The sequence below is a fragment of the Argiope bruennichi genome, chromosome 7 (assembly GCF_947563725.1).
Source record: "Argiope bruennichi chromosome 7, qqArgBrue1.1, whole genome shotgun sequence".
In the NCBI taxonomy this organism is placed as follows: Eukaryota; Metazoa; Arthropoda; class Arachnida; order Araneae; family Araneidae; genus Argiope; species Argiope bruennichi.
The window spans coordinates 10,976,216-11,002,952 of NC_079157.1; the positions used below are offsets into that span (position 1 = coordinate 10,976,216).

Below are 26,737 nucleotides of genomic sequence, written 5' to 3' on the forward strand. Positions count from 1 at the left end.
AAAGAATCAGCAAGATGTTATTTGTTCATAAAAGGACGAGAGAAGACACATCTAAGGAAGAATTCTGTTACTCAGCGAATGTGGTTTGTCAAGATTTCTAAAGTCAATCGAAAGCGCACATGTAGAATTATTAGTGTTATCCAATAAAGATATTAAAGAAATATCGCAAACTCCCCGTCGGGGAATCGAACCCCGGTCTCCCGCGTGACAGGCGGGGATACTGACCACTATACTACCTAGGACAGTTACGCTTGCCGAAACCCGGGATCGAACCAGGGACATTTACATCTTCAGTCTAACGCTCTCCCAACTGAGCTATTTCGGCACCCCTAGGAGAAATCGGAAAGCAGCTTTACCAGAATGAAATTGGAAAGAATCAGCAAGATGTTATTTGTTCATAAAAGGACGAGAGAAGATACATCTAATAAAGAATTGTGTTACTCAGCGAATGTGGTTTGTCAAGATTTCTAAAGTCAATCGAAAGCGCACATGTAGAATTATTAGTGTTATCCAATAAAAATATTAAAGAAATATCGCAAACTCCCCGTCGGGGAATCGAACCCCGGTCTCCCGCGTGACAGGCGGGGATACTGACCACTATACTACCTAGGACAGTTACGCTTGCCGAAACCCGGGATCGAACCTGGGACCTTTACATCTTCAGTCTAACGCTCTCCCAACTGAGCTATTTCGGCACCCCTAGGAGAAATCGGAAAGCAGCTTTACCAGAATGAAATTGGAAAGAATCAGCAAGATGTTATTTGTTCATAAAAAGACGAGAGAAGATACATCTAATAAAGAATTGTGTTACTCAGCGAATGTGGTTTGTCAAGATTTCTAAAGTCAATCGAAAGCGCACATGTAGAATTATTAGTGTTATCCAAATAAAATAAAAAGATTAAAGAAATATAGCAAACTCGACGGCGGGGAATCGAACCCCGGTCTCCCGCGTGACAGGCGGGGATACTGACCACTATACTACCGAGGACAGTCACGCTTGCCGAAACCCGGGATCGAACCAGGGACCTTTAGATCTTCAGTCTAACGCTCTCCCAACTGAGCTATTTCGGCACGCCTAGGAGAAATCGGAAAGCAGCTTTACCAGAATGAAATTGGAAAGAATCAGCAAGATGTTATTTGTTCATAAAAGGACGAGAGAAGACACATCTAAGGAAGAATTGTGTTACTCAGCGAATGTGGTTTGTCAAAATTTCTAAAGTCAATCGAAAGCGCACATGTAGAATTATTAGTGTTATCCAATAAAAATATTAAAGAAATATCGCAAACTCCCCGTCGGGGAATCGATCCCCGGTCTCCCGCGTGACAGGCGGGGATACTGACCACTATACTACCTAGGACAGTTACGCTTGCCGAAACCCGGGATTGAACCAGGGACATTTACATCTTCAGTCTAACGCTCTCCCAACTGAGCTATTTCGGCACCCCTAGGAGAAATCGGAAAGCAGCTTTACCAGAATGAAATTGGAAAGAATCAGCAAGATGTTATTTGTTCATAAAAGGACGAGAGAAGATACATCTAATAAAGAATTGTGTTACTCAGCGAATGTGGTTTGTCAAGATTTCTAAAGTCAATCGAAAGCGCACATGTAGAATTATTAGTGTTATCCAATAAAAATATTAAAGAAATATCGCAAACTCCCCGTAGGGGAATCGAACCCCGGTCTCCCGCGTGACAGGCGGGGATACTGACCACTATACTACCTAGGACAGTTACGCTTGCCGAAACCCGGGATCGAACCAGGGACCTTTACATCTTCAGTCTAACGCTCTCCCAACTGAGCTATTTCGGCACCCCTAGGAGAAATCGGAAAGCAGCTTTACCAGAATGAAATTGGAAAGAATCAGCAAGATGTTATTTGTTCATAAAAGGACGAGAGAAGATACATCTAATAAAGAATTGTGTTACTCAGCGAATGTGGTTTGTCAAGATTTCTAAAGTCAATCGAAAGCGCACATGTAGAATTATTAGTGTTATCCAATAAAAATATTAAAGAAATATCGCAAACTCCCCGTCGGGGAATCGAACCCCGGTCTCCCGCGTGACAGGCGGGGATACTGACCACTATACTACCTAGGACAGTTAGTCTAACATCTAATAAAGAATTGTGTTACTCAGCGAATGTGGTTTGTCAAGATTTCTAAAGTCAATCGAAAGCGCACATGTAGAATTATTAGTGTTAACCAATAAAAATAAAAAGATTATTGATATATCGCAAACTCCCCGCCGGGGAATCGAACCCTGGTCTCCCGCATGACAGGCGGGGATACTGACCACTATACTACCGAGGACAATTACGCTTGCCGAAACCCGGGATCGAACCAGGGACCTTTAGATCTTCAGTCTAACGCTCTCCCAACTGAGCTATTTCGGCACGCCTAGGAGAAATCGGAAAGCAGCTTTATGAGAATGAAACTGGAAAGAATCAGCAAGATGTTATTTGTTCATAAAAGGACGAGAGAAGATACATCTAAGGAAGAATTGTGTTACTCAACGAATGTGATTTGTGAAGATTTCTAAAGTAAATCGAAAGAGCACATGTAGAATTATTAGTGTTATCCAATAAAAATAAAACGATTATTGATATATCACAAACTCCCCGGCGGGGAATCGAACCCCGGTCTCCCGCGTGACAGGCGGGGATACTGACCACTATACTACAGAGGACAGTTACGCTTGCCGAAACCCGGGATCGAACCAGGGACCTTTACATCTTCAGTCTAACGCTCTCCCAACTAAGCTATTTCGGCACGCCTAGGAGAAATCGGAAAGCAGCTTTACCAGAATGAAATTGGAAAGAATCAGCAAGATGTTATTTGTTCATAAAAGAACGAGAGAAGATACATCTAAGGAAGAATTGTGTTACTCATCGAATGTGGTTTGTCAAGATTTCTAAAGTCAATCGAAAGCGCACATGTAGAATTATTAGTGTTATCCAATAAAAATAAAAAGATTAAAGAAATATAGCAAACTCCCCGGCGGGGAATCGAACCCCGGTCTCCCGCGTGACAGTCGAGGATACTGACCACTATACTACCGAGGACAGTTACGCTTGCCGAAACCCGGGATCGAACCAGGGACCTTTAGATATTCAGTCTAACGCTCTCCCAACTGATTTATTTCGGCACGCCTAGGAGAAATCGGAAAGCAGCTTTACCAGAATGAAATTGGAAAGAATCAGCAAGATGTTATTTGTTCATAAAAGGACGAGAGAAGATACATCTAATAAAGAATTGTGTTACTCAGCGAATGTGGTTTGTCAAGATTTCTAAAGTCAATCGAAAGCGCACATGTAGAATTATTAGTGTTATCCAATAAAAATAAAAAGATTAAAGAAATATAGCAAACTCGACGGCGGGGAATCGAACCCCGGTCTCCCGCGTGACAGGCGGGGATACTGACCACTATACTACCGAGGACAGTCACGCTTGCCGAAACCCGGGATCGAACCAGGGACCTTTAGATCTTCAGTCTAACGCTCTCCCAACTGAGCTATTTCGGCACGCCTAGGAGAAATCGGAAAGCAGCTTTACCAGAATGAAATTGGAAAGAATCAGCAAGATGTTATTTGTTCATAAAAGGACGAGAGAAGATACATCTAAGGAAGAATTGTGTTACTCAGCGAATGTGGTTTGTCAAGATTTCTAAAGTCAATCGAAAGCGCACATGTAGAATTATTAGTGTTATCCAATAAAAATATTAAAGAAATATCGCAAACTCCCCGTCGGGGAATCGATCCCCGGTCTCCCGCGTGACAGGCGGGGATACTGACCACTATACTACCTAGGACAGTTACGCTTGCCGAAACCCGGGATCGAACCAGGGACATTTACATCTTCAGTCTAACGCTCTCCCAACTGAGCTATTTCGGCACCCCTAGGAGAAATCGGAAAGCAGCTTTACCAGAATGAAATTGGAAAGAATCAGCAAGATGTTATTTGTTCATAAAAGGACGAGAGAAGATACATCTAATAAAGAATTGTGTTACTCAGCGAATGTGGTTTGTCAAGATTTCTAAAGTCAATCGAAAGCGCACATGTATAATTATTAGTGTTATCCAATAAAAATAAAAAGATTATTGATATATCACAAACTCCCCGTCGGGGAATCGAACCCCGGTCTCCCGCGTGACAGGCGGGGATACTGACCACTATACTACCGAGGACAGTCACGCTTGCCGAAACCCGGGATCGAACCAGGGACCTTTAGATCTTCAGTCTAACGCTCTCCCAACTGAGCTATTTCGGCACGCCTAGGAGAAATCGGAAAGCAGCTTTACCAGAATGAAATTGGAAAGAATCAGCAAGATGTTATTTGTTCATAAAAGGACGAGAGAAGACACATCTAAGGAAGAATTGTGTTACTCAGCGAATGTGGTTTGTCAAGATTTCTAAAGTCAATCGAAAGCGCACATGTAGAATTATTAGTGTTATCCAATAAAAATATTAAAGAAATATCGCAAACTCCCCGTCGGGGAATCGATCCCCGGTCTCCCGCGTGACAGGCGGGGATACTGACCACTATACTACCTAGGACAGTTACGCTTGCCGAAACCCGGGATCGAACCAGGGACATTTACATCTTCAGTCTAACGCTCTCCCAACTGAGCTATTTCGGCACCCCTAGGAGAAATCGGAAAGCAGCTTTACCAGAATGAAATTGGAAAGAATCAGCAAGATGTTATTTGTTCATAAAAGGACGAGAGAAGATACATCTAATAAAGAATTGTGTTACTCAGCGAATGTGGTTTGTCAAGATTTCTAAAGTCAATCGAAAGCGCACATGTAGAATTATTAGTGTTATCCAATAAAAATATTAAAGAAATATCGCAAACTCCCCGTCGGGGAATCGAACCCCGGTCTCCCGCGTGACAGGCGGGGATACTGACCACTATACTACCTAGGACAGTTACGCTTGCCGAAACCCGGGATCGAACCAGGGACCTTTACATCTTCAGTCTAACGCTCTCCCAACTGAGCTATTTCGGCACCCCTAGGAGAAATCGGAAAGCAGCTTTACCAGAATGAAATTGGAAAGAATCAGCAAGATGTTATTTGTTCATAAAAAGACGAGAGAAGATACATCAAATAAAGAATTGTGTTACTCAGCGAATGTGGTTTGTCAAGATTTCTAAAGTCAATCGAAAGCGCACATGTAGAATTATTAGTGTTATCCAAATAAAATAAAAAGATTAAAGAAATATAGCAAACTCGACGGCGGGGAATCGAACCCCGGTCTCCCGCGTGACAGGCGGGGATACTGACCACTATACTACCGAGGACAGTTACGCTTGCCGAAACCCGGGATCGAACCAGGGACCTTTAGATCTTCAGTCTATCGCTCTCCTAACTGAGCTATTTCGGCACGCCTAGGAGAAATCGGAAAGCAGCTTTACCAGAATGAAATTGGAAAGAATCAGCAAAATGTTATTTGTTCATAAAAGGACGAGAGAAGATACATCTAATAAAGAATTGTGTTACTCAGCGAATGTGGTTTGTCAAGATTTCTAAAGTCAATCGAAAGCGCACATGTAGAATTATTAGTGTTAACCAATAAAAATAAAAAGACTATTGATATATCGCAAACTCCCCGCCGGGGAATCGAACCCCGGTCTCCCGCATGACAGGCGGGGATACTGACCACTATACTACCGAGGACAATTACGCTTGCCGAAACCCGGGATCGAACCAGGGACCTTTAGATCTTCAGTCTAACGCTCTCCCAACTGAGCTATTTCGGCACGCCTAGGAGAAATCGGAAAGCAGCTTTATGAGAATGAAACTGGAAAGAATCAGCAAGATGTTATTTGTTCATAAAAGGAGGAGAGAAGATACATCTAAGGAAGAATTGTGTTACTAAACGAATGTGATTTGTCAAGATTTCTAAAGTAAATCGAAAGAGCACATGTAGAATTATTAGTGTTATCCAATAAAAATAAAAATAAAAATAAAAAGATTTATGTTATATCGCAAACTCCCCGTCGGGGAATCGAACCCCGGTCTCCCGCGTGACAGGCGGGGATACTGACCACTATACTACCGAGGACAATTACGCTTGGCGAAACCCGGGATCGAACCAGGGACCTTTAGATCTTCAGTCTAACGCTCTCCCAACTGAGCTATTTCGGCACGCCTAGCAGAAATCGGAAAGCAGCTTTAAAAGAATGAAATTGGAAAGAATGAGCAAGATGTTATTTGTTCATAAAAGGACGAGAGAAGATACATCTAATAAAGAATTGTGTTACTCAGCGAATGTGGTTTGTCAAGATTTCTAAAGTCAATCGAAAGCGCACATGTAGAATTATTAGTGTTATCCAATAAAAATAAAAAGATTATTGATATATCACAAACTCCCCAGCGGGGAATCGAACCCCGGTGTCCCGCGTGACAGGCGGGGATACTGACCACTATACTACCGAGGACAGTTACGCTTGCCGAAACCCGGGATCGAACCAGGGACCTTTACATCTTCAGTCTAACGCTCTCCCAACTGAGCTATTTCGGCACGCCTAGGAGAAATCGGAAAGCAGCTTTACCAGAATGAAATTGGAAAGAATCAGCAAGATGTTATTTGTTCATAAAAGGACGAGAGAAGATACATCTAAGGAAGAATTGTGTTACTCATCGAATGTGGTTTGTCAAGATTTCTAAAGTCAATCGAAAGCGCACATGTAGAATTATTAGTGTTATCCAATAAAAATAAAAAGATTAAAGAAATATAGCAAACTCCCCGGCGGGGAATCGAACCCCGGTCTCCCGCGTGACAGGCGGGGATACTGACCAATATACTACCGAGGACAGTTACGCTTGCCAACACCCGGGATCGAACCAGGAACCTCTAGATCTTCATTCTAACGCTCTCCCAACTGAGCTATTTCGGCACGCCTAAGAGAAATCGGAAAGCAGCTTTACCAGAATGAAATTGGAAAGAATCAGCAAGATGTTATTTGTTCATAAAAGGACGAGAGAAGATACATCTAATAAAGAATTGTGTTACTCATCGAATGTGGTTTGTCAAGATTTCTAAAGTCAATCGAAAGCGCACATGTAGAATTATTAGTGTTATCCAATAAAAATAAAAAGATTAAAGAAATATAGCAAACTCCCCGGCGGGGAATCGAACCCCGGTCTCCCGCGTGACAGGCGGGGATACTGACCAATATACTACCGAGGACAGTTACGCTTGCCAACACCCGGGATCGAACCAGGAACCTCTAGATCTTCATTCTAACGCTCTCCCAACTGAGCTATTTCGGCACGCCTAGGAGAAATCGGAAAGCAGCTTTACCAGAATGAAATTGGAAAGAATCAGCAAGATGTTATTTGTTCATAAAAGGACGAGAGAAGATACATCTAATAAAGAATAGTGTTACTCAGCGAATGTGGTTTGTCAAGATTTCTAAAGTCAATCGAAAGCGCACAGGTAGAATTATTAGTGTTATCCAATAAAAATAAAAAGATTATTGATATATCGCAAACTCCCCGGCGGGGAATCGAACCCCGGTCTCCCGCGTGACAGGCGGGGATACTGACCACTATACTACCGAGGACAGTTACGCTTGCCGAAACCCGGGATCGAACCAGGGACCTTTAGATCTTCAGTCTAACGCTCTCCCAACTGAGCTATTTCGGCACGCCTAGGAGGAATCGGAAAGCAGCTTTACCAGAATGAAATTGGAAAGAATCAGCAAGATGTTATTTGTTCATAAAAGGACGAGAGAAGATACATCTAATAAAGAATTGTGTTACTCAGCGAATGTGGTTTGTCAAGATTTCTAAAGTCAATCGAAAGCGCACATGTAGAATTATTAGTAATATCCAATAAAAATATTAAAGAAATATAGCAAACTCGACGGCGGGGAATCGAACCCCGGTCTGCCGCGTGACAGGCGGGGATACTGACCACTATACTACCGAGGACAGTTACGCTTGCCGAAACCCGGGATCGAACCAGGGACCTTTAGATCTTCAGTCTAACGCTCTCCCAACTGAGCTATTTCGGCACGCCTAGGAGAAATCGGAAAGCAGCTTTACCAGAATGAAACTGGAAAGAATCAGCAAGATGTTATTTGTTCATAAAATGACGAGAGAATATACATCTAAGGAAGAATTGTGTTACTCAGCGAATGTGGTTTGTCGAGATTTCTAAAGTCAATCGAAAGCGCACATGTAGAATTATTAGTGTTATCTAATAAAAATAGAAAGATTAATGTTATATCGCAAGCTCCCCGGCGGGGAATCGAACCCCGGTCTCCCGCGTGACAGGCGGGGATACTGACCACTATACTACCGAGGACAGTTACGCTTGCCGAAACCCGGGATCGAAATAGGGACCGTTAGATCTTCAGTCTAACGCCCTCCCAACTGAGCTATTTCGGCACGCCTAGGAGAAATCGGAAAGCAGCTTTATGAGAATGAAACTGGAAAGAATCAGCAAGATGTTATTTGTTCATAAAAGGACGAGAGAAGATACATCAAAGGAAGAATTGTGTTACTCAGCGAATGTGATTTGTCAAGATTTCTAAAGTAAATCGAAAGAGCACATGTAGAATTATTAGTGTTATCCAATAAAAATATTAAAGAAATATCGCAAACTCCCCGGTGGGGAATCGAACCCCGGTCTCCCGCGTGACAGGCGGGGATACTGACCACTATACCACCTAGGACAGCTACGCTTGCCGAAACCCGGGATCGAACCAGGGACCTTTAGATCTTCAGTCTAACGCTCTCCGAACTGAGCTATTTCGGCACGCCTAGGAGAAATCGGAAAGCAGCTTTATCAGAATGAAATTGGAAAGAATCAGCAAGATGTTATTTGTTCATAAAAGGACGAGAGAAGATACATCTAAGGAAGAATCGTGTTACTCAGCGAATGTGGTTTGTCAAGATTTCTAAAGTCAATCGAAAGCGCACATGTAGAATTATTAGTGTTATCCAATAAAAATAAAAAGATTATTGATATATCACAAACTCCCCGGCGGGGAATCGAACCCCGGTCTCCCGCGTGACAGGCGCGGATACGGACCACTATACTACCGAGGACAGTTACGCTTGCCGAAACCCGGTATCGAACCAGGGACCTTTAGATCTTCAGTCTAACGCTCGCCCAACTGAACTATTTCGGCACGCCTAGGAGAAATCGGAAAGCAGCTTTACCAGAATGAAATTGGAAAAAATCAGCAAGATTTTATTTGTTCATAAAAGGACGAGAGAAGATACATCTAAGGAAGAATTGTGTTACTCAGCGAATGTGGTTTGTCAAGATTTCTAAAGTCAATCGAAAGCGCACATGTAGAATTATTAGTGTTATCCAATAAAAATATTAAAGAAATATCGCAAACTCCCCGGCGGGGAATCGAACCCCGGTCTCCCGCGTGACAGGCGGGGATACTGACCACTATACTACCGAGGACAGTTAAGCTTGCCGAAACCCGGTATCGAACCAGGGGCCTTTACATCTTCAGTCTAACGCTCTCCCAACTGAGCTATTTCGGCACGCCTAGGAGAAATCGGAAAGCAGCTTTACCAGAATGAAATTGGAAAGAATCAGCAAGATGTTATTTGTTCATAAAAAGACGAGAGAAGATACATCTAATAAAGAATTGTGTTACTCAGCGAATGTGGTTTGTCAAGATTTCTAAAGTCAATCGAAAGCGCACAGGTAGAATTATTAGTGTTATCCAATAAAAATAAAAAGATTATTGATATATCGCAAACTCCCCGGCGGGGAATCGAACCCCGGTCTCCCGCGTGACAGGCGGGGATACTGACCACTATACTACCGAGGACAGTTACGCTTGCCGAAACCCGGGATCGAACCAGGGACCTTTACATCTTCAGTCTAACGCTCTCCCAACTGAGCTATTTCGGCACGCCTAGGAGAAATCGGAAAGCAGCTTTACCAGAATGAAATTGGAAAGAATCAGCAAGATGTTATTTGTTCATAAAAGGACGAGAGAAGATACATCTAATAAAGAATTGTGTTACTCAGCGAATGTGGTTTGTCAAGATTTCTAAAGTCAATCGAAAGCGCACATGTAGAATTATTAGTGTTATCCAATAAAAATATTAAAGAAATATCGCAAACTCCCCGTCGGGGAATCGAACCCCGGTCTCCCGCGTGACAGGCGGGGATACTGACCACTATACTACCGAGGACAGTAACGCTTGCCAACACCCGGGATCGAACCAGGGACCTCTAGATCTTTAGTCTAACGCTCTCCCATCTGAGCTATTTCGGCACGCTTAGGAGGAATCGGAAAGCAGCTTTACCAGAATGAAATTGGAAAGAATCAGCAAGATGTTATTTGTTCATAAAAGGACGAGAGAAGATACATCTAATAAAGAATTGTGTTACTCAGCGAATGTGGTTTGTCAAGATTTCTAAAGTCAATCGAAAGCGCACATGTGGAATTATTAGTGTTATCCAATAAAAATATTAAAGAAATATCGCAAATTCCCCGGTGGGGAATCGAACCCCGGTCTCCCGCGTGACAGGCGGGGATACTGACCACTATACTACCGAGGACAGCTACGCTTGCCGAAACCCAGGATCGAACCAGGGACCTTTAGATCTTCAGTCTAACGCTCTCCCAACTGAGCTATTTCGGCACGCCTAGGAGAAATCGGAAAGCAGCTTTACCAGAATGAAATTGGAAAGAATCAGCAAGATGTTATTTGTTCATAAAAGGACCAGAGAAGATACATCTAAGGAAGAATTGTGTTACTCAGCGAATGTGGTTTGTCAAGATTTCTAAAGTCAATCGAAAGCGCACATGTAGAATTATTAGTGTTATCCAATAAAAATATTAAAGAAATATCGCAAACTCCCCGGCGGGGAATCGAACCCCGGTCTCCCGCGTGACAGGCGGGGATACTGGCCACTATACTACCGAGGACAGTTAAGCTTGCCGAAACCCGGGATCGAAGCAGGGACCTTTACATCTTCAGTCTAACGCTCTCCCAACTGAGCTATTTCGGCACGCCTAGGAGAAATCGGAAAGCAGCTTTACCAGAATGAAATTGGAAAGAATCAGCAAGATGTTATTCGTTCATAAAAGGAAGAGAGAAGATACATCTAATAAAGAATTGTGTTACTCAGCGAATGTGGTTTGTCAAGATTTCTAAAGTCAATCGAAAGCGCACATGTAGAATTATTAGTGTTATCCAATAAAAATAAAAAGATTAAAGAAATATAGCAAACTCGACGGCGGGGAATCGAACCCCGGTCTCCCGCGTGACAGGCGGGGATACTGACCACTATACTACCGAGGACAGTTACGCTTGACGAAACCCGGGATCGAACCAGGGACCTTTAGATCTTCAGTCTAACGCTCTCCCAACTGAGCTATTTCGGCACGCCTAGGAGAAATCGGAAAGCAGCTTTACCAGAATGAAATTGGAAAGAATCAGCAAGATGTTATTTGTTCATAAAAGGGCGAGAGAAGATACATCTAATAAAGAATTGTGTTACTCAGCGAATGTGGTTTGTCAAGATTTCTAAAGTCAATCGAAAGCGCACAGGTAGAATTATTAGTGTTATCCAATAAAAATAAAAAGATTATTGATATATCGCAAACTCCCCGGCGGGGAATCGAACCCCGGTCTCCCGCGTGACAGGCGGGGATACTGACCACTATACTACCGAGGACAGTTACGCTTGCCGAAACCCGGGATCGAACCAGGGACCTTTAGATCTTCAGTCTAACGCTCTCCCAACTGAGCTATTTCGGCACACCCAGGAGAAATCGGAAAGCAGCTTTACCAGAATGAAATTGGAAAGAATCAGCAAGATGTTATTTGTTCATAAAAGGACGAGAGAAGATACATCTAATAAAGAATTGTGTTACTCAGCGAATGTGGTTTGTCAAGATTTCTAAAGTCAATCGAAAGCGCACATGTAGAATTATTAGTGTTATCCAATAAAAATATTAAAGAAATATCGCAAACTCCCCGTCGGGGAATCGAACCCCGGTCTCCCGCGTGACAGGCGGGTATAATGACCACTATACTACCGAGGACAGTTACGCTTGCCGAAACCCGGGATCGAACCACGGACATTTATATCTTCAGTCTAACGCTCTCCCAACTGAGCTATTTCGGCACCCCTTGGAGAAATCGGAAAGCAGCTTTACCAGAATGAAATTGGAAAGAATCAGCAAGATGTTATTTGTTCATAAAAGGACGAGAGAAGATACATCTAAGGAAGAATTGTGTTACTCATCGAATGTGGTTTGTCAAGATTTCTAAAGTCAATCGAAAGCGCACATGTAGAATTATTAGTGTTATCCAATAAAAATAAAAAGATCAAAGAAATATAGCAAACTCCCCGGCGGGGAATCGAACCCCGGTCTCCCGCGTGACAGTCGAGGATACTGACCACTATACTACCGAGGACCGTTACGCTTGCCGAAACCCGGGATCGAACCAGGGACCTTTAGATATTCAGTCTAACGCTCTCCCAACTGATTTATTTCGGCACGCCTAGGAGAAATCGGAAAGCAGCTTTACCAGAATGAAATTGGAAAGAATCAGCAAGATGTTATTTGTTCATAAAAGGACGAGAGAAGATACATCTAATAAAGAATTGTGTTACTCAGCGAATGTGGTTTGTCAAGATTTCTAAAGTCAATCGAAAGCGCACATGTAGAATTATTAGTGTTATCCAATAAAAATAAAAAGATTAAAGAAATATAGCAAACTCGACGGCGGGGAATCGAACCCCGGTCTCCCGCGTGACAGGTGGGGATACTGACCACTATACTACCGAGGACAGTTACGCTTGCCGAAACTCGGGATCGAACCAGGGACCTTTAGATCTTCAGTCTAACGCTCTCCCAACTGAGCTATTTCGGCACGCCTAGGAGAAATCGGAAAGCAGCTTTACCAGAATGAAATTGGAAAGAATCAGCAAGATGTTATTTGTTCATAAAAGGACGAGAGAAGATACATCTAAGGAAGAATTGTGTTACTCAGCGAATGTGGTTTGTCAAGATTTCTAAAGTCAATCGAAAGCGCACATGTAGAATTATTAGTGTTATCCAATAAAAATATTAAAGAAATATCGCAAACTCCCCGGCGGGGAATCGAACCCCGGTGTCCCGCGTGACAGGCGAGGATACTGACCACTATACTACCGAGGACAGTTAAGCTTGCCGAAACCCGGGATCGAACCAGGGACCTTTACATCTTCAGTCTAACGCTCTCCCAACTGAGCTATTTCGGCACGCCTAGGAGAAATCGGAAAGCAGCTTTACCAGAATGAAATTGGAAAGAATCAGCAAGATGTTATTTGTTCATAAAAGGACGAGAGAAGATACATCTCATAAAGAAATGTGTTACTCAGCGAATGTGGTTTGTCAAGATTTCTAAAGTCAATCGAAAGCGCACATGTAGAATTATTAGTGTTATCCAATAAAAATAAAAAGATTAAAGAAATATAGCAAACTCCCCGGCGGGGAATCGAACCCCGGTCTCCCGCGTGACAGTCGAGGATACTGACCACTATACTACCGAGGACAGTTACGCTTGCCAACACCCGGGATCGAACCAGGAACCTCTAGGTCTTCATTCTAACGCTCTCCCAACTGAGCTATTTCGGCACGCCTAGGAGAAATCGGAAAGCAGCTTTACCAGAATGAAATTGGAAAGAATCAGCAAGATGTTATTTGTTCATAAAAGGACGAGAGAAGATACATCTAATAAAGAATTGTGTTACTCAGCGAATGTGGTTTGTCAAGATTTCTAAAGTCAATCGAAAGCGCACATGTAGAATTATTAGTGTTATCCAATAAAAATATTAAAGAAATATCGCAAACTCCCCGGCGGGGAATCGAACCCCGGTCTCCCGCGTGACAGGCGGGGATACTGGCCACTATACTACCGAGGACAGTTAAGCTTGCCGAAACCCGGGATCGAAGCAGGGACCTTTACATCTTCAGTCTAACGCTCTCCCAACTGAGCTATTTCGGCACGCCTAGGAGAAATCGGAAAGCAGCTTTACCAGAATGAAATTGGAAAGAATCAGCAAGATGTTATTCGTTCATAAAAGGACGAGAGAAGATACATCTAATAAAGAATTGTGTTACTCAGCGAATGTGGTTTGTCAAGATTTCTAAAGTCAATCGAAAGCGCACATGTAGAATTATTAGTGTTATCCAATAAAAATAAAAAGATTAAAGAAATATAGCAAACTCGACGGCGGGGAATCGAACCCCGGTCTCCCGCGTGACAGGCGGGGATACTGACCACTATACTACCGAGGACAGTTACGCTTGACGAAACCCGGGATCGAACCAGGGACCTTTAGATCTTCAGTCTAACGCTCTCCCAACTGAGCTATTTCGGCACGCCTAGGAGAAATCGGAAAGCAGCTTTACCAGAATGAAATTGGAAAGAATCAGCAAGATGTTATTTGTTCATAAAAGGGCGAGAGAAGATACATCTAATAAAGAATTGTGTTACTCAGCGAATGTGGTTTGTCAAGATTTCTAAAGTCAATCGAAAGCGCACAGGTAGAATTATTAGTGTTATCCAATAAAAATAAAAAGATTATTGATATATCGCAAACTCCCCGGCGGGGAATCGAACCCCGGTCTCCCGCGTGACAGGCGGGGATACTGACCACTATACTACCGAGGACAGTTACGCTTGCCGAAACCCGGGATCGAACCAGGGACCTTTAGATCTTCAGTCTAACGCTCTCCCAACTGAGCTATTTCGGCACACCTAGGAGAAATCGGAAAGCAGCTTTACCAGAATGAAATTGGAAAGAATCAGCAAGATGTTATTTGTTCATAAAAGGACGAGAGAAGATACATCTAATAAAGAATTGTGTTACTCAGCGAATGTGGTTTGTCAAGATTTCTAAAGTCAATCGAAAGCGCACATGTAGAATTATTAGTGTTATCCAATAAAAATAAAAAGATTAAAGAAATATAGCAAACTCGACGGCGGGGAATCGAACCCCGGTCTCCCGCGTGACAGGTGGGGATACTGACCACTATACTACCGAGGACAGTTACGCTTGCCGAAACTCGGGATCGAACCAGGGACCTTTAGATCTTCAGTCTAACGCTCTCCCAACTGAGCTATTTCGGCACGCCTAGGAGAAATCGGAAAGCAGCTTTACCAGAATGAAATTGGAAAGAATCAGCAAGATGTTATTTGTTCATAAAAGGACGAGAGAAGATACATCTAAGGAAGAATTGTGTTACTCAGCGAATGTGGTTTGTCAAGATTTCTAAAGTCAATCGAAAGCGCACATGTAGAATTATTAGTGTTATCCAATAAAAATATTAAAGAAATATCGCAAACTCCCCGGCGGGGAATCGAACCCCGGTGTCCCGCGTGACAGGCGAGGATACTGACCACTATACTACCGAGGACAGTTAAGCTTGCCGAAACCCGGGATCGAACCAGGGACCTTTACATCTTCAGTCTAACGCTCTCCCAACTGAGCTATTTCGGCACGCCTAGGAGAAATCGGAAAGCAGCTTTACCAGAATGAAATTGGAAAGAATCAGCAAGATGTTATTTGTTCATAAAAGGACGAGAGAAGATACATCTCATAAAGAAATGTGTTACTCAGCGAATGTGGTTTGTCAAGATTTCTAAAGTCAATCGAAAGCGCACATGTAGAATTATTAGTGTTATCCAATAAAAATAAAAAGATTAAAGAAATATAGCAAACTCCCCGGCGGGGAATCGAACCCCGGTCTCCCGCGTGACAGTCGAGGATACTGACCACTATACTACCGAGGACAGTTACGCTTGCCAACACCCGGGATCGAACCAGGAACCTCTAGGTCTTCATTCTAACGCTCTCCCAACTGAGCTATTTCGGCACGCCTAGGAGAAATCGGAAAGCAGCTTTACCAGAATGAAATTGGAAAGAATCAGCAAGATGTTATTTGTTCATAAAAGGACGAGAGAAGATACATCTAATAAAGAATTGTGTTACTCAGCGAATGTGGTTTGTCAAGATTTCTAAAGTCAATCGAAAGCGCACAGGTAGAATTATTAGTGTTATCCAATAAAAATAAAAAGATTATTGATATATCGCAAACTCCCCGGCGGGGAATCGAACCCCGGTCTCCCGCGTGACAGGCGGGGATACTGACCACTATACTAACGAGGACAGTTACGCTTGCCGAAAACCGGGATCGAACCAGGGACCTTTAGATCTTCAGTCTAACGCTCTCCCAACTGAGCTATTTCGGCACGCCTAGGAGAAATCGGAAAGCAGCTTTACCAGAATGAAATTGGAAAGAATCAGCAAGATGTTATTTGTTCATAAAAGGACGAGAGAAGATACATCTAATAAAGAATTGTGTTACTCAGCGAATGTGGTTTGTCAAGATTTCTAAAGTCAATCGAAAGCGCACATGTAGAATTATTAGTGTTATCCAATAAAAATAAAAAGATTATTGATATATCACAAACTCCCCTGCGGGGAATCGAACCCCGGTCTCCCGGAGGACAGGCGGGGATACTGACCACTATACTACCGAGGACAGTTACGCTTGCCAACACCCGGGATCGAACCAGGGACCTCTAGATCTTCAGTCTAACGCTCTCCCAACTGAGCTATTTCGGCACGCCTAGGAGAAATCGGAAAGCAGCTTTACCAGAATGAAATTGGAAAGAATCAGCAAGATGTTATTTGTTCATAAAAGGACGAGAGAAGATACATCTAATAAAGAATTGTGTTACTCAGCGAATGTGGTTTGTCAAGATTTCTAAAGTCAATCGAAAGCGCACATGTAGAATTATTAGTGTTATGCAATAAAAATATTAAAGAAATATCGCAAACTCCCCGGCGGGGAATCGAACCCCGGTCTCCCGCGTGACAGGCGGGGATATTGACCACTATACTACCTAGGACAGTTACGCTTGCCGAAACCCGGGATCGAACCAGGGACCTTTACATCTTCAGTCTAACGCTCTCCCAACTGAGCTATTTCGGCACCCCTAGGAGAAATCGGAAAGCAGCTTTACCAGAATGAAATTGGAAAGAATCAGCAAGATGTTATTTGTTCATAAAAGGACGAGAGAAGATACATCTAATAAAGAATTGTGTTACTCAGCGAATGTGGTTTGTCAAGATTTCTAAAGTCAATCGAAAGCGCACATGTAGAATTATTAGTGTTATGCAATAAAAATATTAAAGAAATATCGCAAACTCCCCGGCGGGGAATCGAACCCCGGTCTCCCGCGTGACAGGCGGGGATATTGACCACTATACTACCTAGGACAGTTACGCTTGCCGAAACCCGGGATCGAACCAGGGACCTTTACATCTTCAGTCTAACGCTCTCCCAACTGAGCTATTTCGGCACCCCTAGGAGAAATCGGAAAGCAGCTTTACCAGAATGAAATTGGAAAGAATCAGCAAGATGTAATTTGTTCATAAAAGGACGAGAGAAGATACATCTAATAAAGAATTGTGTTACTCAGCGAATGTGGTTTGTCAAGATTTCTAAAGTCAATCGAAAGCGCACATGTAGAATTATTAGTGTTATCCAATAAAAATAAAAAGATTAAAGAAATATAACAAACTCGACGGCGGGGAATCGAACCCCGGTCTCCAGCGTGACAGGCGGGGATACTGACCACTATACTACCGAGGACAGTTACGCTTGCCGAAACCCGGGATCGAACCAGGGACCTTTAGATCTTCAGTCTAACGCTTTCCCAGCTGAGCTATTTCGGCACGCCTAGGAGAAATCGGAAAGCAGCTTTATGAGAATGAAACTGGAAAGAATCAGCAAGATGTTATTTGTTCATAAAAGGACGAGAGAAGATACATCTAAGGAAGAATTGTGTTACTCAGCGAATGAGGTTTGTCAAGATTTCTAAAGTCAATCGAAAGCGCACATGTAGAATTATTAGTGTTATCCAATAAAAATATTAAAGAAATATAGCAAACTCGACGGCGGGGAATCGAACCCCGGTCTGCCGCGTGACAGGCGGGGATACTGACCACTATACTACCGAGGACAGTTACGCTTGCCGAAACCCGGGATCGAACCAGGGACCTTTAGATCTTCAGTCTAACGCTCTCCCAACTGAGCTATTTCGGCACGCCTAGGAGAAATCGGAAAGCAGCTTTACCAGAATGAAATTGGAAAGAATCAGCAAGATGTTATTTGTTCATAAAAGGACGAGAGAAGATACATCTAATAAAGAATTGTGTTACTCAGCGAATGTGGTTTGTCAAGATTTCTAAAGTCAATCGAAAGCGCACATGTAGAATTATTAGTGTTATCCAATAAAAATAAAAAGATTATTGATATATCACAAACTCCCCGGCGGGGAATCGAACCCCGGTCTCCCGGAGGACAGGCGGGGATACTGACCACTATACTACCGAGGACAGTTACGCTTGCCAACACCCGGGATCGAACCAGGGACCTCTAGATCTTCAGTCTAACGCTCTCCCAACTGAGCTATTTCGGCACGCCTAGGAGAAATCGGAAAGCAGCTTTACCAGAATGAAATTGGAAAGAATCAGCAAGATGTTATTTGTTCATAAAAGGACGAGAGAAGATACATCTAATAAAGAATTGTGTTACTCAGCGAATGTGGTTTGTCAAGATTTCTAAAGTCAATCGAAAGCGCAAAGGTAGAATTATTAGTGTTATCCAATAAAAATAAAAAGATTATTGATATATCGCAAACTCCCCGTCGGGGAATCGAACCCCGGTCTCCCGCGTGACAGGCGGGGATACTGACCACTATACTACCGACGACAGTTACGCTTGCCGAAACCCGGGATCGAACCAGGGACCTTTAGATCTTCAGTCTAACGCTCTCCCAACAGAGTTATTTCGGCACGCCTAGGAGAAATCGGAAAGCAGCTTTACCAGAATGAAATTGGAGAGAATCAGCAAGATGTTATTTGTTCATAAAAAGACGAGAGAAGATACATCTAATAAAGAATTGTGTTACTCAGCGAATGTGGTTTGTCAAGATTTCTAAAGTCAATCGAAAGCGCACATGTAGAATTATTAGTGTTATCCAATAAAAATATTAAAGAAATATCGCAAACTCCCCGGCGGGGAATCGAACCCCGGTCTCCCGCGTGACAGGCGGGGATATTGACCACTATACTACCTAGGACAGTTACGCTTGCCGAAACCCGGGATCGAACCAGGGACCTTTACATCTTCAGTCTAACGCTCTCCCAACTGAGCTATTTCGGCACCCCTAGGAGAAATCGGAAAGCAGCTTTACCAAAATGAAATTGGAAAGAATCAGCAAGATGTAATTTGTTCATAAAAGGACGAGAGAAGATACATCTAATAAAGAATTGTGTTACTCAGCGAATGTGGTTTGTCAAGATTTCTAAAGTCAATCGAAAGCGCACATGTAGAATTATTAGTGTTATCCAATAAAAATAAAAAGATTAAAGAAATATAGCAAACTCGACGGCGGGGAATCGAACCCTGGTCTCCAGCGTGACAGGCGGGGATACTGACCACTATACTACCGAGGACAGTTACGCTTGCCGAAACCCGGGATCGAACCAGGGACCTTTAGATCTTCAGTCTAACGCTCTCCCAGCTGAGCTATTTCGGCACGCCTAGGAGAAATCGGAAAGCAGCTTTATGAGAATGAAACTGGAAAGAATCAGCAAGATGTTATTTGTTCATAAAAGGACGAGAGAAGATACATCTAATTAAGAATTGTGTTACTCAGCGAATGTGATTTGTCAAGATTTCTAAAGTAAATCGAAAGAGCACATGTAGAATTATTAGTGTTATCCAATAAAAATAAAAATAAAAATAAAAAGATTAATGTTATATCGCAAACTCCCCGTCGGGGAATCGAACCCCGGTCTCCCGCGTGACAGGCGGGGATACTGACCACTATACTAACGAGGACAGTTACGCTTGCCGAAACCCGGGATCGAACCAGGGACCTTTAGATCTTCAGTCTAACGCTCTCCCAACTGAGCTATTTCGGCACGCCTAGGAGAAATCGGAAAGCAGCTTTACCAGAATGAAACTGGAAAGAATCAGCAAGATGTTATTTGTTCATAAAAGGACGAGAGAATATACATCTAAGGAAGAATTGTGTTACTCAGCGAATGTGTTTTGTCGAGATTTCTAAAGTCAATCGAAAGCGCACATGTAGAATTATTAGTGTTATCTAATAAAAATAAAAAGATTAATGTTATATCGCAAGCTCCCCGGCGGGGAATCGAACCCCGGTCTCCCGCGTGACAGGCGGGGATACTGACCACTATACTACCGAGGACAGTTACGCTTGCCGAAACCCGGGATCGAAATAGGGACCGTTAGATCTTCAGTCTAACGCTCTCCCAACTGAGCTATTTCGGCACGCCTAGGAGAAATCGGAAAGCAGCTTTATGAGAATGAAACTGGAAAGAATCAGCAAGATGTTATTTGTTCATAAAAGGACGAGAGAAGATACATCTAATAAAGAATTGTGTTACTCAGCGAATGTGGTTTGTCAAGATTTCTAAAGTCAATCGAAAGCGCACATGTAGAATTATTAGTGTTATACAATAAAAACAAAAAGATTAAAGAAATATAGCAAACTCGACGGCGGGGAATCGAACCCCGGTCTCCCGCGTGACAGGCGGGGATACTGACCACTATACTACCGAGGACAGTTACGCTTGCCGAAACCCGGGATCGAACCAGGGACCTTTAGATCTTCAGTCTAACGCTCTCCCAACTGAGCTATTTCGGCACGCCTAAGAGAAATCGGAAAGCAGCTTTACCAGAATGAAATTGGAAAGAATCAGCAAGATGTTATTTGTTCATAAAAGAACGAGAGAAGATACATCTAATAAAGAATTGTGTTACTCAGCGAATGTGGTTTGTCAAGATTTCTAAAGTCAATCGAAAGCGCACATGTAGAATTATTAGTGTTATCCAATAAAAATAAAAAGATTAAAGAAATATAGCAAACTCGACGGCGGGGAATCAAACCCCGGTCTCCAGCGTGACAGGCGGGGATACTGACCACTATACTACCGAGGACAGTTACGCTTGCCGAAACCCGGGATCGAACCAGGGACCTTTAGATCTTCAGTCTAACGCTCTCCCAGCTGAGCTATTTCGGCACGCCTAGGAGAAATCGGAAAGCAGCTTTATGAGAATGAAACTGGAAAGAATCAGCAAGATGTTATTTGTTCATAAAAGGACGAGAGAAGATACATCTAAGGAAGAATTGTGTTACTCAGCGAATGTGATTTGTCAAGATTTCTAAAGTAAATCGAAAGAGCACATGTAGAATTATTAGTGTTATCCAATAAAAATAAAAATAAAAATAAAAAGATTAATTTTATATCGCAAACTCCCCGTCGGGGAATCGAACCCCGGTCTCCCGCGTGACAGGCGGGGATACTGACCACTATACTAACGAGGACAGTTACGCTTGCCGAAACCCGGGATCGAACCAGGGACCTTTAGATCTTCAGTCTAACGCTCTCCCAACTGAGCTATTTCGGCACGCCTAGGAGAAATCGGAAAGCAGCTTTACCAGAATGAAACTGGAAAGAATCAGCAAGATGTTATTTGTTCATAAAAGGACGAGAGAATATACATCTAAGGAAGAATTGTGTTACTCAGCGAATGTGGTTTGTCGAGATTTCTAAAGTCAATCGAAAGCGCACATGTAGAATTATTAGTGTTATCTAATAAAAATAAAAAGATTAATGTTATATCGCAAGCTCCCCGGCGGGGAATCGAACCCCGGTCTCCCGCGTGACAGGCGGGGATACTGACCACTATACTACCGAGGACAGTTACGCTTGCCGAAACCCGGGATCGAAATAGGGACCGTTAGATCTTCAGTCTAACGCTCTCCCAACTGAGCTATTTCGGCACGCCTAGGAGAAATCGGAAAGCAGCTTTATGAGAATGAAACTGGAAAGAATCAGCAAGAGGTTATTTGTTCATAAACGGACGAGAGAAGATACATCTAAGGAAGAATTGTGTTACTCAGCGAATGTGATTTGTCAAGATTTCTAAAGTAAATCGAAAGAGCACATGTAGAATTATTAGTGTTATCCAATAAAAATATTAAAGAAATATCGCAAACTCCCCGGCGGGGAATCGAACCCCGGTCTCCCGCGTGACAGGCGGGGATACTGACCACTATACTACCGAGGACAGTTAAGCTTGCCGAAACACCGGGATCGAACCAGGGACCTTTAGATCTTCAGTCTAACGCTCTCCCAACTGAGCTATTTCGGCACGCCTAGGAGAAATCGGAAAGCAGCTTTACCAGAATGAAATTGGAAAGAATCAGCAAGATGTTATTTGTTCATAAAAGAACGAGAGAAGATACATCTAATAAAGAATTGTGTTACTCAGCGAATGTGATTTGTCAAGATTTCTAAAGTCAATCGAAAGCGCACATGTAGAATTATTAGTGTTATCCAATAAAAATAAAAAGATTAAAGAAATATAGCAAACTCGACGGCGGGGAATCGAACCCCGGTCTCCCGCGTGACAGGCGGGGATACTGACTACTATACTACCGAGGACAGTTACGCTTGCCGAAACCCGGGATCGAACCAGGGACCTTTAGATCTTCAGTCTATCGCTCTCCCAACTGAGCTATTTCGGCACGCCTAGGAGAAATCGGAAAGCAGTTTTACCAGAATGAAATTGGAAAGAATCAGCAAAATGTTATTTGTTCATAAAAGGACGAGAGATGATACATCTAATAAAGAATTGTGTTACTCAGCGAATGTGGTTTGTCAAGATTTCTAAAGTCAATCGAAAGCGCACATGTAGAATTATTAGTGTTATCCAATAAAAATAAAAAGATTATTGATATATCGCAAACTCCCCGCCGGGGAATCGAACCCCGGTCTCCCGCATGACAGGCGGGGATACTGACCACTATAATACCGAGGACAATTACGCTTGCCGAAACCCGGGATCGAACCAGGGACCTTTAGATCTTCAGTCTATCGCTCTCCCAACTGAGCTATTTCGGCACGCCTAGGAGAAATCGGAAAGCAGTTTTACCAGAATGAAATTGGAAAGAATCAGCAAAATGTTATTTGTTCATAAAAGGACGAGAGATGATACATCTAATAAAGAATTGTGTTACTCAGCGAATGTGGTTTGTCAAGATTTCTAAAGTCAATCGAAAGCGCACATGTAGAATTATTAGTGTTATCCAATAAAAATAAAAAGATTATTGATATATCGCAAACTCCCCGCCGGGGAATCGAACCCCGGTCTCCCGCATGACAGGCGGGGATACTGACCACTATACTACCGAGGACAATTACGCTTGAAGAAACCCGGGATCGAACCAGGGACCTTTAGATCTTCAGTCTAACGCTCTCCCAACTGAGCTATTTCGGCACGCCTAGGAGAAATAGGAAAGCAGCTTTATGAGAATGAAACTGGAAAGAATCAGCAAGATGTTATTTGTTCATAAAAGGACGAGAGAAGATACATCTAAGGAAGAATTGTGTTACTCAGCGAATGTGATTTGTCAAGATTTCTAAAGTAAATCGAAAGAGCACATGTAGAATTATTAGTGTTATCCAATAAAAATAAAAATAAAAATAAAAATATTATTGATATATCGCAAACTCCCCGCCGGGGAATCGAACCCCGGTCTCCCGCATGACAGGCGGGGATACTGACCACTATACTACCGAGGACAATTACGCTTGCCGAAACCCGGGATCGAACCAGGGACCTTTAGATCTTCAGTCTAACGCTCTCCCAACTGAGCTATTTCGGCACACCTAGGAGAAATCGGAAAGCAGCTTTACCAGAATGAAATTGGAAAGAATCAGCAAGATGTTATTTGTTCATAAAAGGACGAGAGAAGATACATCTAATAAAGAATTGTGTTACTCAGCGAATGTGGTTTGTCAAGATTTCTAAAGTCAATCGAAAGCGCACATGTAGAATTATTAGTGTTATCCAATAAAAATAAAAAGATTATTGATATATCACAAACTCCCCGGCGGGGAATCGAACCCCGGTCTCCCGCGTGACAGGCGGGGATACTGACCACTATACTACCGAGGACAGTTACGCTTGCCGAAACCCGGGATCGAACCAGGGACCTTTAGATATTCAGTCGAACGCTCTCCCAACTGATTTATTTCGGCACGCCTAGGAGAAATCGGAAAGCAGCTTTACCAGAATGAAATTGGAAAGAATCAGCAAGATGTTATTTGTTCATAAAAGGACGAGAGAAGATACATCTAATAAAGAATTGTGTTACTCAGCGAATGTGGTTTGTCAAGATTTCTAAAGTCAATCGAAAGCGCACATGTAGAATTATTAGTGTTATCCAATAAAAATAAAAAGATTAAAGAAATATAGCAAACTCGACGGCGGGGAATCGAACCCCGGTCTCCCGCGTGACAGGTGGGGATACTGACCACTATACTACCGAGGACAGTTACGCTTGCCAAAACTCGGGATCGAACCAGGGACCTTTAGATCTTCAGTCTAACGCTCTCCCAACTGAGCTATTTCGGCACGCCTAGGAGAAATCGGAAAGCAGCTTTACCAGAATGAAATTGGAAAGAATCAGCAAGATGTTATTTGTTCATAAAAGGACGAGAGAAGATACATCTAAGGAAGAATTGTGTTACTCAGCGAATGTGGTTTGTCAAGATTTCTAAAGTCAATCGAAAGCGCACATGTAGAATTATTAGTGTTATCCAATAAAAATATTAAAGAAATATCGCAAACTCCCCGGCGGGGAATCGAACCCCGGTCTCCCGCGTGACAGGCGGGGATACTGACCACTATACTACCGAGGACAGTTAAGCTTGCCGAAACCCGGGATCGAACCAGGGACCTTTACATCTTCAGTCTAACGCTCTCCCAACTGAGCTATTTCGGCACGCCTAGGAGAAATCGGAAAGCAGCTTTACCAGAATGAAATTGGAAAGAATCAGCAAGATGTTATTTGTTCATAAAAGGACGAGAGAAGATACATCTCATAAAGAAATGTGTTACTCAGCGAATGTGGTTTGTCAAGATTTCTAAAGTCAATCGAAAGCGCACATGTAGAATTATTAGTGTTATCCAATAAAAATAAAAAGATTAAAGAAATATAGCAAACTCCCCGGCGGGGAATCGAACCCCGGTCTCCCGCGTGACAGTCGAGGATACTGACCACTATACTACCGAGAACAGTTACGCTTGCCGAAACCCGGGATCGAACCAGGGACCTTTAGATATTCAGTCTAACGCTCTCCGAACTGATTTATTTCGGCACGCCTAGGAGAAATCGGAAAGCAGCTTTACCAGAATGAAATTGGAAAGAATCAGCAAGATGTTATTTGTTCATAAAAAGACGAGAGAAGATACATCTAATAAAGAATTGTGTTACTCAGCGAATGTGGTTTGTCAAGATTTCTAAAGTCAATCGAAAGCGCACATGTAGAATTATTAGTGTTATCCAATAAAAATATTAAAGAAATATCGCAAACTCCCCGTCGGGGAATCGAACCCCGGTCTCCCGCGTGACAGGCGGGGATACTGACCACTATACTACCGAGGACAGTTACGCTTGCCTACACCCGGGATCGAACCAGGAACCTCTAGGTCTTCATTCTAACGCTCTCCCAACTGAGCTATTTCGGCACGCCTAGGAGAAATCGGAAAGCAGCTTTACCAGAATAAATTGGAAAGAATCAGCAAGATGTTATTTGTTCATAAAAGGACGAGAGAAGATACATCTAATAAAGAATTGTGTTACTCAGCGAATGTGGTTTGTCAAGATTTCTAAAGTCAACCGAAAGCGCACAGGTAGAATTATTAGTGTTATCCAATAAAAATAAAAAGATTATTGATATATCGCAAACTCCCCGGCGGGGAATCGAACCCCGGTCTCCCGCGTGACAGGCGGGGATACTGACCACTATACTAACGAGGACAGTTACGCTTGCCGAAAACCGGGATCGAACCAGGGACCTTTAGATCTTCAGTCTAACGCTCTCCCAACTGAGCTATTTCGGCACGCCTAGGAGAAATCGGAAAGCAGCTTTACCAGAATGAAATTGGAAAGAATCAGCAAGATGTTATTTGTTCATAAAAGGACGAGAGAAGATACATCTAATAAAGAATTGTGTTACTCAGCGAATGTGGTTTGTCAAGATTTCTAAAGTCAATCGAAAGCGCACATGTAGAATTATTTTTGTTATCCAATAAAAATATTAAAGAAATATAGCAAACTCGACGGCGGGGAATCGAACCCCGGTCTCCCGCGTGACAGGCGGGGATACTGACCACTATACTACCGAGGACAGTTACGCTTGCCGAAACCCGGGATCGAACCAGGGACCTTTAGATCTTCAGTCTAATGCTCTCCCAACTGAGCTATTTCGGCACGCCTAGGAGAAATCGGAAAGCAGCTTTACCAGAATGAAATTGGAAAGAATCAGCAAGATGTTATTTGTTCATAAAAGGACGAGAGAAGATACATCTAATAAAGAATTGTGTTACTCAGCGAATGTGGTTTGTCAAGATTTCTAAAGTCAATCGAAAGCGCACATGTAGAATTATTAGTGTTATCCAATAAAAATAAAAAGATTATTGATATATCACAAACTCCCCGGCGGGGAATCGAACCCCGGTCTCCCGGAGGACAGGCGGGGATACTGACCACTATACTACCGAGGACAGTTACGCTTGCCAACACCCGGGATCGAACCAGGGACCTCTAGATCTTCAGTCTAACGCTCTCC

General features: G+C 42.9%; 29 non-coding genes across 29 annotated transcripts; all 29 read right to left on the reverse strand.

Moving 5' to 3' along the window:
• Positions 1-998: 998 nt before the first annotated feature.
• On the reverse strand, positions 999-1,071 carry Trnaf-gaa (transfer RNA phenylalanine (anticodon GAA)). Its single transcript has one exon. It is a non-coding gene; the product is annotated as a tRNA-Phe (tRNA).
• Positions 1,072-2,320: 1,249 nt separating this feature from the next.
• On the reverse strand, positions 2,321-2,393 carry Trnaf-gaa (transfer RNA phenylalanine (anticodon GAA)). The gene has a single exon. It is a non-coding gene; the product is annotated as a tRNA-Phe (tRNA).
• A 1,055-nt stretch (positions 2,394-3,448) lies between these two features.
• Positions 3,449-3,521, reverse strand: Trnaf-gaa (transfer RNA phenylalanine (anticodon GAA)). Its single transcript has one exon. It is a non-coding gene; the product is annotated as a tRNA-Phe (tRNA).
• A 673-nt stretch (positions 3,522-4,194) lies between these two features.
• On the reverse strand, positions 4,195-4,267 carry Trnaf-gaa (transfer RNA phenylalanine (anticodon GAA)). Its single transcript has one exon. It is a non-coding gene; the product is annotated as a tRNA-Phe (tRNA).
• Positions 4,268-5,686: 1,419 nt separating this feature from the next.
• On the reverse strand, positions 5,687-5,759 carry Trnaf-gaa (transfer RNA phenylalanine (anticodon GAA)). The gene has a single exon. It is a non-coding gene; the product is annotated as a tRNA-Phe (tRNA).
• A 1,737-nt stretch (positions 5,760-7,496) lies between these two features.
• Positions 7,497-7,568, reverse strand: Trnad-guc (transfer RNA aspartic acid (anticodon GUC)). Its single transcript has one exon. It is a non-coding gene; the product is annotated as a tRNA-Asp (tRNA).
• Positions 7,569-7,578: 10 nt separating this feature from the next.
• Positions 7,579-7,651, reverse strand: Trnaf-gaa (transfer RNA phenylalanine (anticodon GAA)). Its single transcript has one exon. It is a non-coding gene; the product is annotated as a tRNA-Phe (tRNA).
• Positions 7,652-7,948: 297 nt separating this feature from the next.
• Trnaf-gaa (transfer RNA phenylalanine (anticodon GAA)) lies at positions 7,949-8,021 on the reverse strand. The gene has a single exon. It is a non-coding gene; the product is annotated as a tRNA-Phe (tRNA).
• Positions 8,022-8,242: 221 nt separating this feature from the next.
• Positions 8,243-8,314, reverse strand: Trnad-guc (transfer RNA aspartic acid (anticodon GUC)). Its single transcript has one exon. It is a non-coding gene; the product is annotated as a tRNA-Asp (tRNA).
• A 1,044-nt stretch (positions 8,315-9,358) lies between these two features.
• On the reverse strand, positions 9,359-9,430 carry Trnad-guc (transfer RNA aspartic acid (anticodon GUC)). The gene has a single exon. It is a non-coding gene; the product is annotated as a tRNA-Asp (tRNA).
• A 304-nt stretch (positions 9,431-9,734) lies between these two features.
• On the reverse strand, positions 9,735-9,806 carry Trnad-guc (transfer RNA aspartic acid (anticodon GUC)). Its single transcript has one exon. It is a non-coding gene; the product is annotated as a tRNA-Asp (tRNA).
• Positions 9,807-10,186: 380 nt separating this feature from the next.
• On the reverse strand, positions 10,187-10,259 carry Trnaf-aaa (transfer RNA phenylalanine (anticodon AAA)). Its single transcript has one exon. It is a non-coding gene; the product is annotated as a tRNA-Phe (tRNA).
• A 1,337-nt stretch (positions 10,260-11,596) lies between these two features.
• Positions 11,597-11,668, reverse strand: Trnad-guc (transfer RNA aspartic acid (anticodon GUC)). The gene has a single exon. It is a non-coding gene; the product is annotated as a tRNA-Asp (tRNA).
• Positions 11,669-11,678: 10 nt separating this feature from the next.
• On the reverse strand, positions 11,679-11,751 carry Trnaf-gaa (transfer RNA phenylalanine (anticodon GAA)). The gene has a single exon. It is a non-coding gene; the product is annotated as a tRNA-Phe (tRNA).
• Positions 11,752-14,586: 2,835 nt separating this feature from the next.
• On the reverse strand, positions 14,587-14,658 carry Trnad-guc (transfer RNA aspartic acid (anticodon GUC)). The gene has a single exon. It is a non-coding gene; the product is annotated as a tRNA-Asp (tRNA).
• Positions 14,659-14,668: 10 nt separating this feature from the next.
• Positions 14,669-14,741, reverse strand: Trnaf-gaa (transfer RNA phenylalanine (anticodon GAA)). The gene has a single exon. It is a non-coding gene; the product is annotated as a tRNA-Phe (tRNA).
• A 3,287-nt stretch (positions 14,742-18,028) lies between these two features.
• Positions 18,029-18,101, reverse strand: Trnaf-gaa (transfer RNA phenylalanine (anticodon GAA)). The gene has a single exon. It is a non-coding gene; the product is annotated as a tRNA-Phe (tRNA).
• A 1,425-nt stretch (positions 18,102-19,526) lies between these two features.
• On the reverse strand, positions 19,527-19,599 carry Trnaf-gaa (transfer RNA phenylalanine (anticodon GAA)). The gene has a single exon. It is a non-coding gene; the product is annotated as a tRNA-Phe (tRNA).
• A 315-nt stretch (positions 19,600-19,914) lies between these two features.
• Positions 19,915-19,987, reverse strand: Trnaf-gaa (transfer RNA phenylalanine (anticodon GAA)). The gene has a single exon. It is a non-coding gene; the product is annotated as a tRNA-Phe (tRNA).
• A 221-nt stretch (positions 19,988-20,208) lies between these two features.
• On the reverse strand, positions 20,209-20,280 carry Trnad-guc (transfer RNA aspartic acid (anticodon GUC)). The gene has a single exon. It is a non-coding gene; the product is annotated as a tRNA-Asp (tRNA).
• Positions 20,281-20,666: 386 nt separating this feature from the next.
• Positions 20,667-20,739, reverse strand: Trnaf-gaa (transfer RNA phenylalanine (anticodon GAA)). Its single transcript has one exon. It is a non-coding gene; the product is annotated as a tRNA-Phe (tRNA).
• Positions 20,740-21,042: 303 nt separating this feature from the next.
• On the reverse strand, positions 21,043-21,115 carry Trnaf-gaa (transfer RNA phenylalanine (anticodon GAA)). Its single transcript has one exon. It is a non-coding gene; the product is annotated as a tRNA-Phe (tRNA).
• Positions 21,116-21,430: 315 nt separating this feature from the next.
• Positions 21,431-21,503, reverse strand: Trnaf-gaa (transfer RNA phenylalanine (anticodon GAA)). Its single transcript has one exon. It is a non-coding gene; the product is annotated as a tRNA-Phe (tRNA).
• A 221-nt stretch (positions 21,504-21,724) lies between these two features.
• Positions 21,725-21,796, reverse strand: Trnad-guc (transfer RNA aspartic acid (anticodon GUC)). Its single transcript has one exon. It is a non-coding gene; the product is annotated as a tRNA-Asp (tRNA).
• A 298-nt stretch (positions 21,797-22,094) lies between these two features.
• On the reverse strand, positions 22,095-22,166 carry Trnad-guc (transfer RNA aspartic acid (anticodon GUC)). The gene has a single exon. It is a non-coding gene; the product is annotated as a tRNA-Asp (tRNA).
• A 1,527-nt stretch (positions 22,167-23,693) lies between these two features.
• Positions 23,694-23,766, reverse strand: Trnaf-gaa (transfer RNA phenylalanine (anticodon GAA)). Its single transcript has one exon. It is a non-coding gene; the product is annotated as a tRNA-Phe (tRNA).
• Positions 23,767-23,987: 221 nt separating this feature from the next.
• Trnad-guc (transfer RNA aspartic acid (anticodon GUC)) lies at positions 23,988-24,059 on the reverse strand. Its single transcript has one exon. It is a non-coding gene; the product is annotated as a tRNA-Asp (tRNA).
• A 674-nt stretch (positions 24,060-24,733) lies between these two features.
• Positions 24,734-24,805, reverse strand: Trnad-guc (transfer RNA aspartic acid (anticodon GUC)). Its single transcript has one exon. It is a non-coding gene; the product is annotated as a tRNA-Asp (tRNA).
• Positions 24,806-26,306: 1,501 nt separating this feature from the next.
• Trnaf-gaa (transfer RNA phenylalanine (anticodon GAA)) lies at positions 26,307-26,379 on the reverse strand. Its single transcript has one exon. It is a non-coding gene; the product is annotated as a tRNA-Phe (tRNA).
• Between the last annotated feature and the right edge of the window lie 358 nt (positions 26,380-26,737).